Source organism: Pongo abelii, chromosome X (assembly GCF_028885655.2).
Source record: "Pongo abelii isolate AG06213 chromosome X, NHGRI_mPonAbe1-v2.0_pri, whole genome shotgun sequence".
In the NCBI taxonomy this organism is placed as follows: domain Eukaryota; kingdom Metazoa; phylum Chordata; class Mammalia; order Primates; family Hominidae; genus Pongo; species Pongo abelii.
The window spans coordinates 109,131,945-109,146,600 of record NC_072008.2 but is presented as its reverse complement, the minus strand read 5'-3'; the positions used below and the strand labels follow the sequence as shown (position 1 = coordinate 109,146,600).

Genomic DNA, 14,656 nt, shown 5'->3' with positions numbered 1-14,656 from the left:
ATGTGTATCATCTTCAAAATGTAATGCATAATTACTGGCTATGTACACTAAAAAAGCAACAAACTACAAGCAGTTGATTAGTACCCAGATTGAGTCCTCTAAAAATATTCCCCATGAAAAGAAACCAGGCTCTCTCAGAGAGACAGATGATTCCAGGTCTGGGGTCAGGATTGTACCAGATAAGCCTGGACCAAATTATCATACCAGAAAGCATGTCAAAAAGATTCAGAAACCAAGCTGAGGAGGCTCTCACTGGACAAAAATGAAACAATTTGAACATCAAAGAGATTAGTGACTGCAATGGTTTAAAACAAATTATATACAGGAACATGTCTGAGTCACAAGAAAAGAAAAACAAAACACGAAAAATACCAACTCACTACTCATCTTTGGAAGCTCCTATGGAAACAACTATTCGTTCTGAAAAGTGAAAATACTGCAAAAGAATTAAACATTCATCCTTCACTTCTTGTGTGCTCCATACCTCAGTGAATCCTAATAGTTGACGGCATAGGGGCAAGTTATGTTATAGGAAACACCCAGCTAATAAATGCAGAATAAATTGTAAAATTACAACATCACCATTTTGCAACTTCTAATGAAATACAGCTCTAGACAACAATCTTCAGAAAGTGGAAAAAACCCTGAGGAGAAAAACACATGGAAAATGTTATAATGGAGGGATTGGGCTGACAAAATCTGAGCCCAGTGATCAACCTGAACTTCACAGTAGAGGAGATAAACAGACATGATGAGGCTCCTGCTGTGCTATTACCTAAATGTTTGTGTCCCACCACCACCCCCAGTTTATATGTTAAAAGCCTAATCTCCAATGTGATGGTATTTGGGGATGGGGCCTTTGAAAGGAATTAGGTCATGAGGACACAGCCCTCATGATGAGATTAGTGCCCTTGTAATAAAAGACATGAGAGCTTGTTTCCTTTCCACATGCACACACCAAGGAAAGGCCATGTGAGGACTACACAGGGGACCCTTAACCTGAATCCAACCATGCTGGCACCCTGATCTCAGACTTGCAGCCTCCAGACCCATGAGAAATACATACTTGTTGTTTGATATGGTTTGGATTTGTGTCCCCACCCAAATCTCATGTTGAATTGTAATCCCCAATGTTGGAAGAGGGGCCTGGTGGGAGGTGACTGGATCATGGGGGCATACTTCCCCGTTGTTGTTCTCATGATAGGGAATGAGTTCTCACAAGATCTGGTTGAATAAAAGTATGTGGCACTTCCCCCTTCACTCTCTTCCTCCTTCTTTGACCATGTAAGATGTGCCTGCTTCCCCTTCGCCTTCTGCCAGGATTATAAGTTTCCTGAGTTTCTCAGCCATGCCTCCAGTATAGCCTGCAGGACTGTGAGTCAATTAAACCTCTTTTCTTTATAAATTATCTAGTCTCAGGTAGTTTTTTATAGCAATGTGAGTATGGACTAATACACTGTTTAACCCACCACTGTATGGTAACTTGTTACAGCAGCCTGAAGTGACTAAGATACATATAAGGCTCTAAGAAGGACAGTCATGTGCTGCATAACAATGTTTTGGTCAACTCCAGAACACATATGTAACAGCAGTCCCATAAGATATAATGGAGCCAAAAAATTCCTATCACGTACTCACGTAGCTGTCCTAACTGTCATATCACAATACATTCTTCACATGCAATTATGTACAGTACATAATACTTATTAATGATAATAAATGACTGTTACTGGTTTATGTATTTACTACACTTTTTATTGTTATTTTAGAATGTATTCCTTCTACCTATTAAAAAAAGTTAACTATAAAACAGCTTCATGCAGGTCCTTCAAAAGGTATTCCAGAAGAAGGTATTGTTATCTTAGGAGATGACAGCTTTATGTGTGCTATTGTCCCTTAAGACCTCCCAGTGGGACGAGATTAGTGGTGGAAGACAGTGATAGTGATGATCCTGACCCTGTATAGGCCTAGACTAATGTGTGTGTTTGTGTCTTAGTTTTTAACACAAAAGTTTAAAAAGTAAATATAAATAAATAAGTAAATATAAATATAAATAAATAAATAAGTAAAAGAAAGGTAACAGAATAAGGATATAAAGAAAGAAAATATTTTTGCATATCTGTACAATGTGTGTTTTTAGTTAGTGTTATTACAAAAGTAAAAAAGTTTAAAAACGTTAAAAGTTTATAAAGTTAAAAAGTTACAGTAAGCTGAGGTTAATTTATTATTGAAGAAAAAAATACTATTTTATAAATGTAATGTAGCCTAATTGTACAGTGTTTGTAAAATCTACAGTAGTGTATAGTAATGTCCTAAGCCTTCATATTCACTCACCACTCACTCACAGACTCACCTAGAGCAACTTCAAGTCCTGCAAGTCACCAATACACATGTATAGATGTATATATTTTTAATCTTTTATATCATATTTTTACTGTACTTTTTCTATGTTTAGATATGCTTAGATACACAAATACTGACCTTTGTGCTACAGTTCCCTAGATTATTCAATACAGTAACATGTTGTATGAATTTTTAGCCTAGGAGCAATAGGCTGTATAGCCTAAGTAGGTAGTAGGCTACACCATCTAGGTTTGTGTAAGTGCACTCTATGATGTTCACACAATGACAAAATCTCCTAATGATGCATTTCTCAGAATGTATCTCTGTGGCTAAGTGACACATGACTGTACATAATGCCACATCTAAGACACCCTTGTCAAAAAAATTTAAATAGGATTAAGTTTTTAACTCTAATTACCTTTTACTTTAACTCTAATTACCAATTTAAAGGAAACTGAGTAACATGAACAACACAATAGGGATACAATCAGCAAAACTGAGAATGTAAACTCCAGCACCTTAAGCAAATAAATTGGAAAGTTAAAAAGAGAGAGAAAGGATCTTGTCTATATTAAAAGAAACTTAAAACTTGAGAGAAAATTAAATCAAACAGAAATTAAAACAGAAAAATGAGATACTATATACTAATCACACATCCATCAGAACAACAAAAGCTACCAAGGTATACCAAGTGTCAGCGAGGATGTAGAGCAGTGAAACTATGACACTGCTGATACAAACATAAATTAGAATAACCACTTTGAAAACTGCTTAGCTGTATATGCTGAGCTGAACATACACATACCCTATGACTCAGAAATTCTATTCTTAGGCCGAGGACCGGTACACGCACATGAAAAATGAAAATAAATGTCCATTCAAAGATACGTAGAGAAATAAAAAAGGGCGCCAGACGGCCGACTAGATACAGCTAGGAGGAATGTCTCCCACAAAGGGACAGGGCATCAGGAAGACTAGCACACTCCTAGCAGATCTTGAGGGAAGGCATTGAGAGCAGACAGAAGGGAGATACAGATACTGGGTGGAAGCGGGAGGAAGCTGGGAACGCTGCTCAGGGCTACCATACACCAGGTCATTCCTGGTCCCCAGTGACTCCTGGGGAAGGGGTTGAACAGGCAAGGAGCAACCCACTCTCGCCATGGGCCTCTGGAATCCCTGCAGGAGAAGACCCCTTGACCACCATGGACACTTGAATTGGCAGTGAGAGCTACTCAGAGAACTGGCAGGGGCAGAACTCCAGCTGGAGTGGAGCCCAGAGAGTTTGGTACAGGAGCATCTGTAGTGGAGCATGGCCATGGTTGCCCATCTCCCTAGGCTTGACTCACTCCTATAGAAGACTTTAGCCTTAGGGGAACTGTCGGACCTGAACGCTGCAGGGCAATCGTGCCCATAAGACACGGCTGGTCTGACCTGAACACCCCTCAGTCTGTTGGCCTCTCCTGGGGCCCCAGCCTGGTCATGCCTGCTTGCAGTGCAGCCCCCGGGTATCTCCTGCAGGCCCATGTCATAGCCCCTGCGCTAGCAGACTGCTCCTGACTGGCAGAGTGCTCCAGCAGAGAAAAGCAGCCCCAGTGGACTCGCTCCAGCCCACCTGCACCCTACCCCGACTGCGGACTCCCCAATGCAGCTTTGCCTGCACACTCGCCCATGGCCACCCTCTACATTGCTTTGCTGTTGTGTGTGTGTATCAGCAGATGCAGTCTTCCCTCCTTCACCAGCACATGTGTGCATGTGCGGTCTGCAATGCAACTGCTGCTGGCTGAGTACACCCTACCCCTCCCCCTGCCTCCCTCCTGCCACATCGCCATTGTTGTCGGAGCATTGGCAGGCACGGAGCCTGCCAGCCTCCTCCCTGCCAGCACCAAAATTGCTGTTAGCATAAAACTACGCATGGAGAAAAGCAGACCCACACCTGCCCTGAGTGGCCACTGCCACCCACGGGAACTTGTACAGAGAGTGCAAACACCACCACCAGCATGAAGGTGTGCACAGTCACTGGCTGGGGCCCCATCCCCCTGAGCCGTGCTGTCAATGCCAGCTGCTGCTGCAAATGCGTGCATGAAGGCTGACACCCTGGCATCCATGAGCACCCTGTTGCAGCCAGGCAGTGTGCATCCTACCACACTGCAGCTGCAGCTGCTACTGGCATGTGTGAACAAGGACGGATTCCACTGCCACCATGCTACAAAGTGTTTGCAGATGACATGATCCTATATCTAGAAAACCCCATAGTCTTGGCCCAGAAGCTCCTTAAGCTGATAAACAATGTCGGCAAAGTCTCAATATCCAAAATCAACATATAAAAATTGAAGGCTGGGTGCAGTGGCTCATGCGTATAATCCCAGAACTTTGGGAGGCTGAGGCAGGCAGATGACTTGAGGTCAGGAGTTCAAGACCAGCCTAGCCAACATGGTAAAACCCCGTCTCCACTAAAAATACAAAAATTAGCCAGGCGTGGTGGTGTGTGCCTGTGATACCAGCTACTCAGGAGGCTGAGGAAGAAGAATCACTTGAACCCGGGAGGTGGACGTTGCAGTGAGCCGAGATCATGCCACTGCATTCCAGGCTGGGTGACAGAGCGAGACTCTTGTCTCAAAAAAAAAAAAAAAAAAATCACTAGCATTCCTATACACCAACAACAACCAAGCCTAGAGCCAAATGAAGACACGATCCCATTCGCAATTGCCACAAAAAGAATAAAATACCTAGGAATATGGCTAACCAGGGAGGTTAAAAAAAAAATCTCTACAATGGGAATTACGAAACATCGCTCAAAGAAACCAGAGATGACAAACAAATGGAAAAACATTCCATGCTCACGGACAGGAAAAATTAATATCAAGAAAATGGTCATACTGCCCAAAGCAATTGACAAGTTCAATGCTATTCCTATCAAACTACCAATGACATTCTTCACAGAACTAGAAAAAAACTACTTTAAAATCCATATGGAACCCCAAAGAGCCCAAATAGCCAAAGAAATCCTAAGCAAAAAGAATAAAGCAAGAGGCATCACACTCTCCAACTTCAAACTATACTACAGGGCTACAGTAACCAAAACAGCATATTAGTGGTACAAAAACAGACATATAGACTAATGGAACAGAATAGAGAGCTCAGAAATAAGGTTGCACACCTACAACCATATGATCTTTTGAGAAAGTTGACAAAAACAAGCAAAGGGACTCCCTATTCAATAAGTGGTGCTGGGATACCCTTATGCAGAAGATTGAAACTGGATCCCTTCCTTACACTATATACAAAAATCAACTCAAGATGGATTAAAGACTTAAATGTAAAACCCAATACTATAGAAATCCTAGAAGACAACCTAGGCAATACCATTCTGGACATAGGAACGGGCAAACATTTCATGATGAAGACATCAAAACAACTGCAATAAAAGCAAAAGTTGACAGATGGAATCTAATTAAACTAAAGGGCTTCTGCACAGCAAAAGAGACTATCAACAGAGTAAACAGACAACCTACAAAATGGGAGAAAATATCTGCCAACTATGCATCTGACATAAGTCTAATATCCAGCATCTATAAAGAACTTAAACAAATTTACAAGAAAAAAACAACTCCATTAAAAAATGGGCAAAGGACATGAACAGTTTTCAAAAGAAGACATACATGTGGCCAACAAACATATGAATAAAAGCTCAATATTACTGATCATTAGAGAAATGCAAATCAAAACCACAATGAGATACCATCTCCAACAGTCAGCTGGCTATTATTAAAAATCACAAAATAACAGATGCTGGCAAGGTTGCAGAGAAACGAGAATACTTATACACTGTTGGTGGGAGGGTAAATTCGTTCAACCATTGTGGAAAGCAGTGTGATGATTCCTCAAAGAGCAGAAAACAGAACTACCATTCAACCCAGCAATTCCATTACTGGGTATACACCCAAAGGAATATAAATTGTTCTGTCATAAAGACACATGCTACTTGCAGCAGTATTCACAATAGCCAAGACATGGAATCAACAGAAATGCCCAGCAATGGTAGACTGGATAAGGAAAATGTGGTACATATACACCATAGAATACTATGCAGCCAGAAAAAAAGAACGAAATAATGTCCTTTGAAGCAACATGGATGGAGCTGGAGGCCATTATCCTTAGCAAACTATGCAGGAACAGAAAACCAAATACCACATATTCTCACTTATATGTAGGAGCTAAATGGTGAGAACACATGGGCACAAAGAGGAGTACAACGGACACTGAGGCCTACCAGAGGGTGGAGGGTGGGAGAAGGGAGATGATCAGAAAAAGTAATGGGTACTAGGCTTATTACGTGGGTCACGAAATAATCTGTACAACAATCCCCTGTGACACGAGTTTACTTATATAACAAACCTGCACATGAGCCCCTGAACCTAAAATAACAGTTAAAAAAAGATATGTAGAAGACATTCATAGCACTATCATTCATAATAAGTCAAACACTGAAAAACAGCCATATCCCCATAATAGATACATTTATTGCAAAATATCCACACAACATAATATTACACATTAATGAGAATGAATGATCTACAACTATAGACAACAATAAATGTAAAATTCATGGTAAGATGCTGAAGGAGCCAGACAGAAAAAAAGCACATTTTGTATGATTTAGGAAATTTTCCTCTATTCTTTCAGTACAGTTTGGGGCTGGATAAGAAAATCAACACACCATTTCTTTTCATTTGAAGGTACTTAGTACACTCTTATGTTACCTGCAGGTTAACCTCAGGAAAACATCCATCCTAAGCCCTTGAAAAGTGATTCACTACACATAGTAACAAGGCTAATGCCAAGTTTAATGAACAGGGAGCTGGGAGCAAGACAGGACACATACTTGGGGCACAGTGACCGATCTAAACGATTAACTCTAGATGGTGACCTTGGGTAATCACCATACCTCACAAATGCTTTTTCTTCTTCCTAGGTGTATTGGTCAGGAGTGTGAGCTCTGGAGACAGAATAGAGACAAGCCCTAGTTCTGCCATGTAAAGACTGAGTGACTTTAAATACTTTTACTTCACCTTATAGTCACTCATTTGCTACATCCATAAAACTGGCATTATACAGTACATAATGTAGAAGACAAAACATTAAAAATATATTTATTAACTTGTGTTTGACATGCACACGTATGTTTATTGCCGCATTATTCACAATAGCAAAGACTTGGAACCAACCCAAATGTCCAACAATGATAGACTGGATTAAGAAAATGTGGCACATATACACCATGGAATACTATGCAGCCATAAAAAATGATGAGTTCACGTCCTTTGTAGGGACATGGATGAAATTGGAAATCATCATTCTCAGTAAACTATCGCAAGAACAAAAAACCAAACACCGCATATTCTCACTCATAGGTGGGAATTGAACAATGAGAACACATGGACACAGGAAGGGGAACATCACACTCTGGGGACTGTTGTGGGGTGGGGGGAGGGGGGAGGGATAGCATTGGGAGATATACCTAATGCTAGATGACGGGTTGGTGGGTGCAGCACACCAGCATGGCACATGTATACATATGTAACTTACCTGCACATTGCGCACGTGTACCATAAAACCTAAAGTATAATAATAATAATAATAATAATAATAATAAAAGAAAAAAAAAACAAACTTGTGTTTGAGTTTTTAAAAAGATAAATGGTGAGTAATCACATTATTAAAAAAATTCTCCTACAGAGATGCTGGGGAAAAAAAGCTTAATAGTCTTACAGCTGAATCATATTCATCAACCAACATAGTTTTTAAATCACTTATTGTTATTATTACTAATATTAGTTATAGTAGAACTAAATAACTTGAGAACATCTCAAAGCACTTGGAAGGTCTGATCTCAGAAAACAGCACCACCACTTCTCTGCATGGCCAAACAAAAAGCCCAGGGGTTCTCCTTAACTCTCCCTTATCTTCACACACCCCAGGCACACAGCCACTGCAGGTCCTACCTGCCCGACCTGCAAACATGCCCTGTCCAGGTCCATCCCTCCCTTTGTACATAGCTGCAGCCCTGGCCTCATCCACACACATCCCTCTCCTGGACTTCTGCAATATTTTCCTAATGGTTATCCCCACTCCCTATCTTGTCCCTCTCCAGCCCATTCTCCACACAGCAGCCAGAGTCAGCTTCCACATCAAGAATCAGATCACATCACTCTCATACTCTAACCCTCCACACTCAGAATAAAACTCAAACTCCTGTCAGGCGCGGTGGCTCACGCCTGTAGTCCCAGCACTTTGGGAGGCCAAGGCGGGCGGATCACGAGGTCAAGGAGATCGAGACCATCCTGGCTAACACGGCGAAACCCCATCTCTACTAAAAATACAAAAAATTAGCTGGGCTTGGTGGCCAGCGCCTGTAGTCCCAGCTACTCGGGAGGCTGAGGCAGGAGACTGGCGTGAACCGAGGAGGCGGAGCTTGCAGTGCGCCGAGATTGCGCCACTGCACTCTATCTAGCCTGGGCGACAGAGCGAGACTCCGTCTCAAAACAAACAAACAAACAAACAAACAAAAACCTCAAACTCCTTACAGGACTGAAACCATGTGGCTCCTGTCTACCCTTTCGATCTCATCTCCCACCTGTCTGCACTTATGTGCCAGGCTCCAGCCACTCCAGCTTGTCCTCTGCTCCTGGATCAATGGTGTCCACACACGGCACAGGGACACTAACAAAATGGCCTCTCCATGCCTGGCTTCTTCTTATCGTTCAGGACTCAGCTCAAGTGTCACTTCCTGAGAAGGAGCCTCACTGACAACCCCATCTATAATAATCCCTGTCTCAGTCATTTTCTACTCCACCTGTTTATTTTCTTCAAAACACATATCCTCATATGAAATCACATGGCTTATTGACTTGTTTACCTGCTTACTGCCACTTTTCCCAAACTAGAATGATACCTCCAGGGACCCTGCCTATCTTATTCTCTGTGCTATTTCCTCAGTGCCTACTTTAGTACTTCACATATAATCGCTGAAATAATATTACTTAATTGAAGGAACTGTTGCCTATTTAACAGACCAAAGAAGACAGATATTTAAGCTGAGTAGCAGGAGCAACTATCAATGAAATTAGATATTAAATGATTTAAAACTATAAGAAGATCTTGTACATCCATAGCAGTGCTTTTCAAACATGGATGATGTTATAGTCTGAATATCTGTGACCCCCCCCGCCTCAAATTCATATTAAAATCTAATACCAAGGTGATGGTATTAGAAGGTGAGGCTATGAGAGGTTTTCAGGTCATTAGGGCTCTATCTTCATATATGAGATTAATGCTCTTATCAAAGAGACTCCAGAGAGCTAGCTAGCCCCTTCCACCAGGGGAGGTTATAGTGAGAAGTCATCCATCTATGAAGGAAGTGGGCCCTCACCAAAACACTGAAGCTGCCAATGCCTTAATTTTGGATTTCTCAGCCTCCAGAACTGTGAGAAATAAATTTCTGTTGTTTATCAGCTACCGAGTTATGATATTTTGTTATAGTAGCTCAGAATGCACTAAGATGAGTACCAGACCAACTGAAGATATTATTTTAAATGGAGACACCTCCCATCCCACCTCCCTGGTTTTGATTCAGCAGATCTAAGGTAGGTCCAAGTATCTGCTATTTTAACGAGCACCTCCTGATGAATTTGATGAAGTGATCCATAGACCACACTTGGAAAAATCCTGACCTCAACATTTCACATTTGGCCAGGCGCAGTAGCTCACGTCTGTAATCCCAGCACTTTGGGAGGCCAAGGTGGGCAGATCACTTGAGGTCAGGAATTCAAGACCAGCCTGGCCAACATGGTGAAACCCTGTCTCTACCAAAAATTCAAAAATTAGCTGGGTGTGGTGGTAAGCACCTGTAATCCCAGCTACTCAGGATACTAAGGCAGGAGAATAGCTTGAACCAGGAGGCAGAGGTTGCAGTGAACCAAGATCACGCCTCTGCACTCCAGCCTGGGTGACAGAGCGAGACTCCATCTCAAAAAAAAAAAAAAAAAAAAACAGTTCACACTTGAGCACCATTAATTTAATGCCTACCATGCAGAGTTCTGGGACATCTGGAATATCCCTATTAATGTAATTACTCAAATGTACACTACTTTTCTAAGGAGGAGGGAAGATTGCTTTCCCACATGAGATCATACTTAAACTCCAGAGTATTCCGGGTGGTCAGGAGTATTGGGTATTTTTATCCTGTTGTATAGACTAATCTGAAGGAAGGGTAGTGACTTACCTAAAGTGTCCCCATGATGGGATCTGGATCTCTTGACTTTTGCTTCAGTAGCCTGTCTAGCAGATTCAACACCACACCTCATTCTTCTCCACAAACTACTGGTTCTGTGCTGCAGAGTCAACACCCTTGTCTGATGTTACACTAGATGGGAGAGTAAGAGGACAAGAAAGCACAAGGAATGAGTAGGAAGGTAAGAGGATGAAAAAGCACATGAAAAACAGGGGATGGGGTGATGATGGCTGTCCTGTCCCCATTCAGTTACTTGGAAGCTGTGCAATGATGCTTTTCGTCTTCCTCAGCTCCATCCCACAACCCTCTCCCCCACACAGAATGACAGTGAAGTTGTCACCTAGTGGAAATGTGGGCTTATCCCTGCTTGCTATTACAATTCCAAGTATTCTCTCTGTAGTCATGCTATCACATTAATATCTGACACGAAAACCACAATCCGTAAGTGAACAAATCAATAAATTGGACTTCCTCAAAGTCAAAAACTTTTGCTTTTCCAAAAATATGGATAAGAAAATGAAAATACAAGTCCCTGACTAGGAGAAAGTGTTTAAAGTCCTATATCTGATGAAGGACTTGTATCCAGAATATAGAAAATATCACAAAAGTCAGAGGAAAACAGACAAGTAAATAAATGGGCAAAATATTTGAATAGACATTCCACTAAAGAAGATATATATATACAAATGTCAAGTAAACACATGAAAAGATACTCAACAACATTAATCGTTAGGGAAATGTAAATGAAAACTGCAATGAGATACTACTATATTCTTGTAAGAATGGCCAAAATTAAAGAGACTGACCATATCAAGCACTGGCAAGGTTGGGGAGGATAAAACTCTCATACACTGCTGGTGACAGCAGTGGTACAACCACTTTGGAAACAGCTTGGCAGTTTCTTACAATGTTAACCTTATATCTACCATATATCCAGCAATTGCACTCCTAAATATTTACCCCAAAGAAAGAACACGTATGTCTGTGAAAAGACTTATTCACATATGTTCATATCAGCTTTATTTATAAGTGTCCCAAATTAGAAACAACCCAAATATCCATCAACAGGTGAATGGATAAAACAAATAGTGGTATAGCCATATACTGGAATGCTATTAAGCAATAACAAAGAATAAACTATTGATATATGCAACGAAATGGATAAATCTAAAATTAAATAGGGTGAATGAAAAAAGCCAGATTCCTCTTAAAAAAACCTCTCTATGATTCCACTTAAATACATTTCTAGGACATAAAACCAAATCTATAGTGACAGAAATGTGTTTGCCTGGAGACAGGGCGGTAGGAGGGGTAGGGAGCCCAGGTACTATAGAACTGAAAATGTTATTTCCTAGGAAATAATAATAATAATAATAATAATAATAATAATAATACTTAGGCTTATCTGGTTATTTTAGGAGATGTGACTAGGTATCATTATAATTGGGCAAACTATCAAGTAATTGTTATTTTCAAAAATACTAAATTCTTGTACCTGACATTTAACTAACACTTAATAAATTCCTGGCCTCTTAAAAAATTACATTGCAGAGTGGATGAAAACACGCTAACCATGAAAGCATGCATATTACAATCTCAAATTGCTATGAAGACCTTCTAACCACCTGCATATTTCAACTTCCATCCGAGATACATGGGAATAATGAATTATTATTTATACAGTCAGAAAACTATGTGTAAATTTATTACAAATGCATGTTAAATATCAAGTTTCTTCCCCAACTGAACAATTCATTGCTTTAAGAAAGGTATCTCCAAATGGGCCTCAAGGGATACTACAAAGCATGTAGCTGCTGATGCACGCAATGAAGTCCACCTGTTGAGCCTCTTTTCCAGTGATGAGATCAAACTGGCTGCTCTACTTTTAGACTACTTTGTGAACTACACAGCTACTATTCTGCAACACACTTCTGTTCAGATCTGTGAACTCACTTGAGCCAGGCATCATATCCCACCAAGGATGGAAGTGCTAGAGATCTCCTGAGGACTGCTGTCCTTCAAGTCTGAAGTAGAAGCTTCAGCAGTCATCATGACCTAGATCATCAGAATCCACCTCCTTCAGACACCTGATATAAGTTTAGTTGCCCCCATGAAGTGCTTCCTGGGGAGAGACAGACTCCAGCAATCACTATGCTTTATTGAAGTGACTCTGTGCCTGCAACCATGCTGGGCACTGAATTAGTGACCAATGACACTGATACAATTGGGTAGTGATCATAACAACAGAAGGTACAACGAGTTTCTCACCAGAGCCTTTTCTTCTCCTTTCCATCTATCACCTAATAACAGCTTTAAAAAAGAATGATGAAACTGCCTGAACCCTTGGTAGAGGAACACAACTACTACCAACTTGTAGCCCAACACCAAGGAATCTGGCAGTGGGGACACATACCCCATCTTTCCCTCACTCACTTGCTAGTATCTCCCATTGGCCAAACCCAACTGGAAGCCTAAGGAGAAGGGATCTGAGTTGATGTAATCTATAAGGATCAGACCTGTGAAGCACAGAGTAGGGTGATGAGGGGTGGAAGCTTTGAAGAGACAAATTGAGGCTATCCAGCACAATATCTAATATACAACTGTGCTGTAGGCTGAATAACACTCCTCTACCCCAAAGAAATCCATGTCCTAATCTCTGGAACAAGTGAATATGTTACATTACATGGTAAAATGGACTTTACAGATGTGATTAAGTTAATGATCTTAAAATGGTGAGGTTATTCTGGATGATATGGGTTATTCTGGATCATATCTGAATAACACTCCTCTACCCAAAAGAAATCCATGTCCTAATCTCTGGAACAAGTGAATATGTTACATTACATGGTAAAATGGACTTTACAGATGTGATTAAGTTAATGATCTTAAAATGGTGAGGTTATTCTGGATCATATGGGTGGGCCTGATATAATTACAAGGGTCTTTACGAGGGAAATAGGGAGGCAATAAAATCGGAGAAGTAGATGTGACCACAATATGGAGGTTAGAGTAATGTGAGGGCATGAGCCAAGGAATGCCAGCAGCTTCTAGAAGCTGGAAAAAAACGAAAATGCATTCTACACTAGAACTTCCAGAAGGAACATAGCCCTGCTGACACCTTGATTTTAGCCCAGTGAGACCTACTTTGGACTTTTGAACTCCAAAACTGTAAAATAATAAATTTGTGTTGTTTTCAAAAAATAAAAGAAAAGAAATAGCCTGAATCCATAAAGCACCCATCGTCCCATAACAACCACAGGGCTACCTATCATCTTGCACCTGTGTTATCACTGCAGGTTGCAGCAATCCTGTGGGTGTGCATTCTTATCCTCATTTTACAGAAGGGGACGCTGGGCTCAGAGAGTCCTTACCTGTCTGATCCTCCCACGTCCCGCCTTTATAGAAAGTTGCCCCAGGACACCCGGAGCAAGACATCACACTCACTGGGGCGAGGAGGGTCCCAGCTCTCTCTCTCTCTCATGAGACCGCCAGGGCAACTTGTGCCAAAGCGGGAACGAGGGAACTTGGATCTGGGCTCCTTTCGTCTCTCCACACCCCAGGAAGGTTCAGCCCCCACCGCGGGGCACCCACACCCTCAGCTGAGTCCCAAACACCTGAAGGCGGGACCCTGCTCTTCCTGCCCGGCCATGTTGGTCTCTATTTTAAAAGTCTTCACGGTCGCCGTTATGACGTCAGGTTTCTATGGCAACCGTGATACGCAGGCTGGTCCAGCACACCGGAAATGCCATAGAGTGGCCTTTTGACTCCTTGGCTTTCACAAAGAGAAAATGCCTTCACTCTTCAGGCGGCTTCCTGGGTAGCTATAATAATTAGAGGAACTAGGCTGGGACAGAGCCAATTGATAGAATTCTGCCAGGTTTGATGGAACAATATCCCGGTTGTCAGTAGTTTTGTTTAAAAGTGACAGTAGAGGAATATCACCAGTGCACAGAGACCTGGAGCTCTTGGAGATAAGCTAGCTCACTGAGGAGGAGCATGTACAGTTCACACACTATACTAATC

At 41.5% G+C, this 14,656-nt stretch overlaps 1 long non-coding RNA gene across 6 annotated transcripts in view; it reads right to left on the bottom strand.

Moving 5' to 3' along the window:
• LOC100937966 (uncharacterized) overlaps positions 1-14,321 on the bottom strand; it is a 123,119-nt gene extending 108,798 nt beyond the window's left edge. For 5 of the 6 annotated variants that reach the window (XR_010139016.1, XR_010139015.1, XR_010139012.1 and 2 more), the window contains exons 1-2: positions 14,005-14,304; positions 10,625-10,765 (exon numbers count right to left, since the gene is read on the bottom strand). This is a non-coding gene — a long non-coding RNA (uncharacterized LOC100937966). Of the gene's footprint in view, positions 1-10,624; positions 10,766-14,004 lie in introns of all 6 variants that reach the window. The other variant, XR_010139017.1, reaches the window with a different exon arrangement.
• Positions 14,322-14,656: the final 335 nt, after the last annotated feature.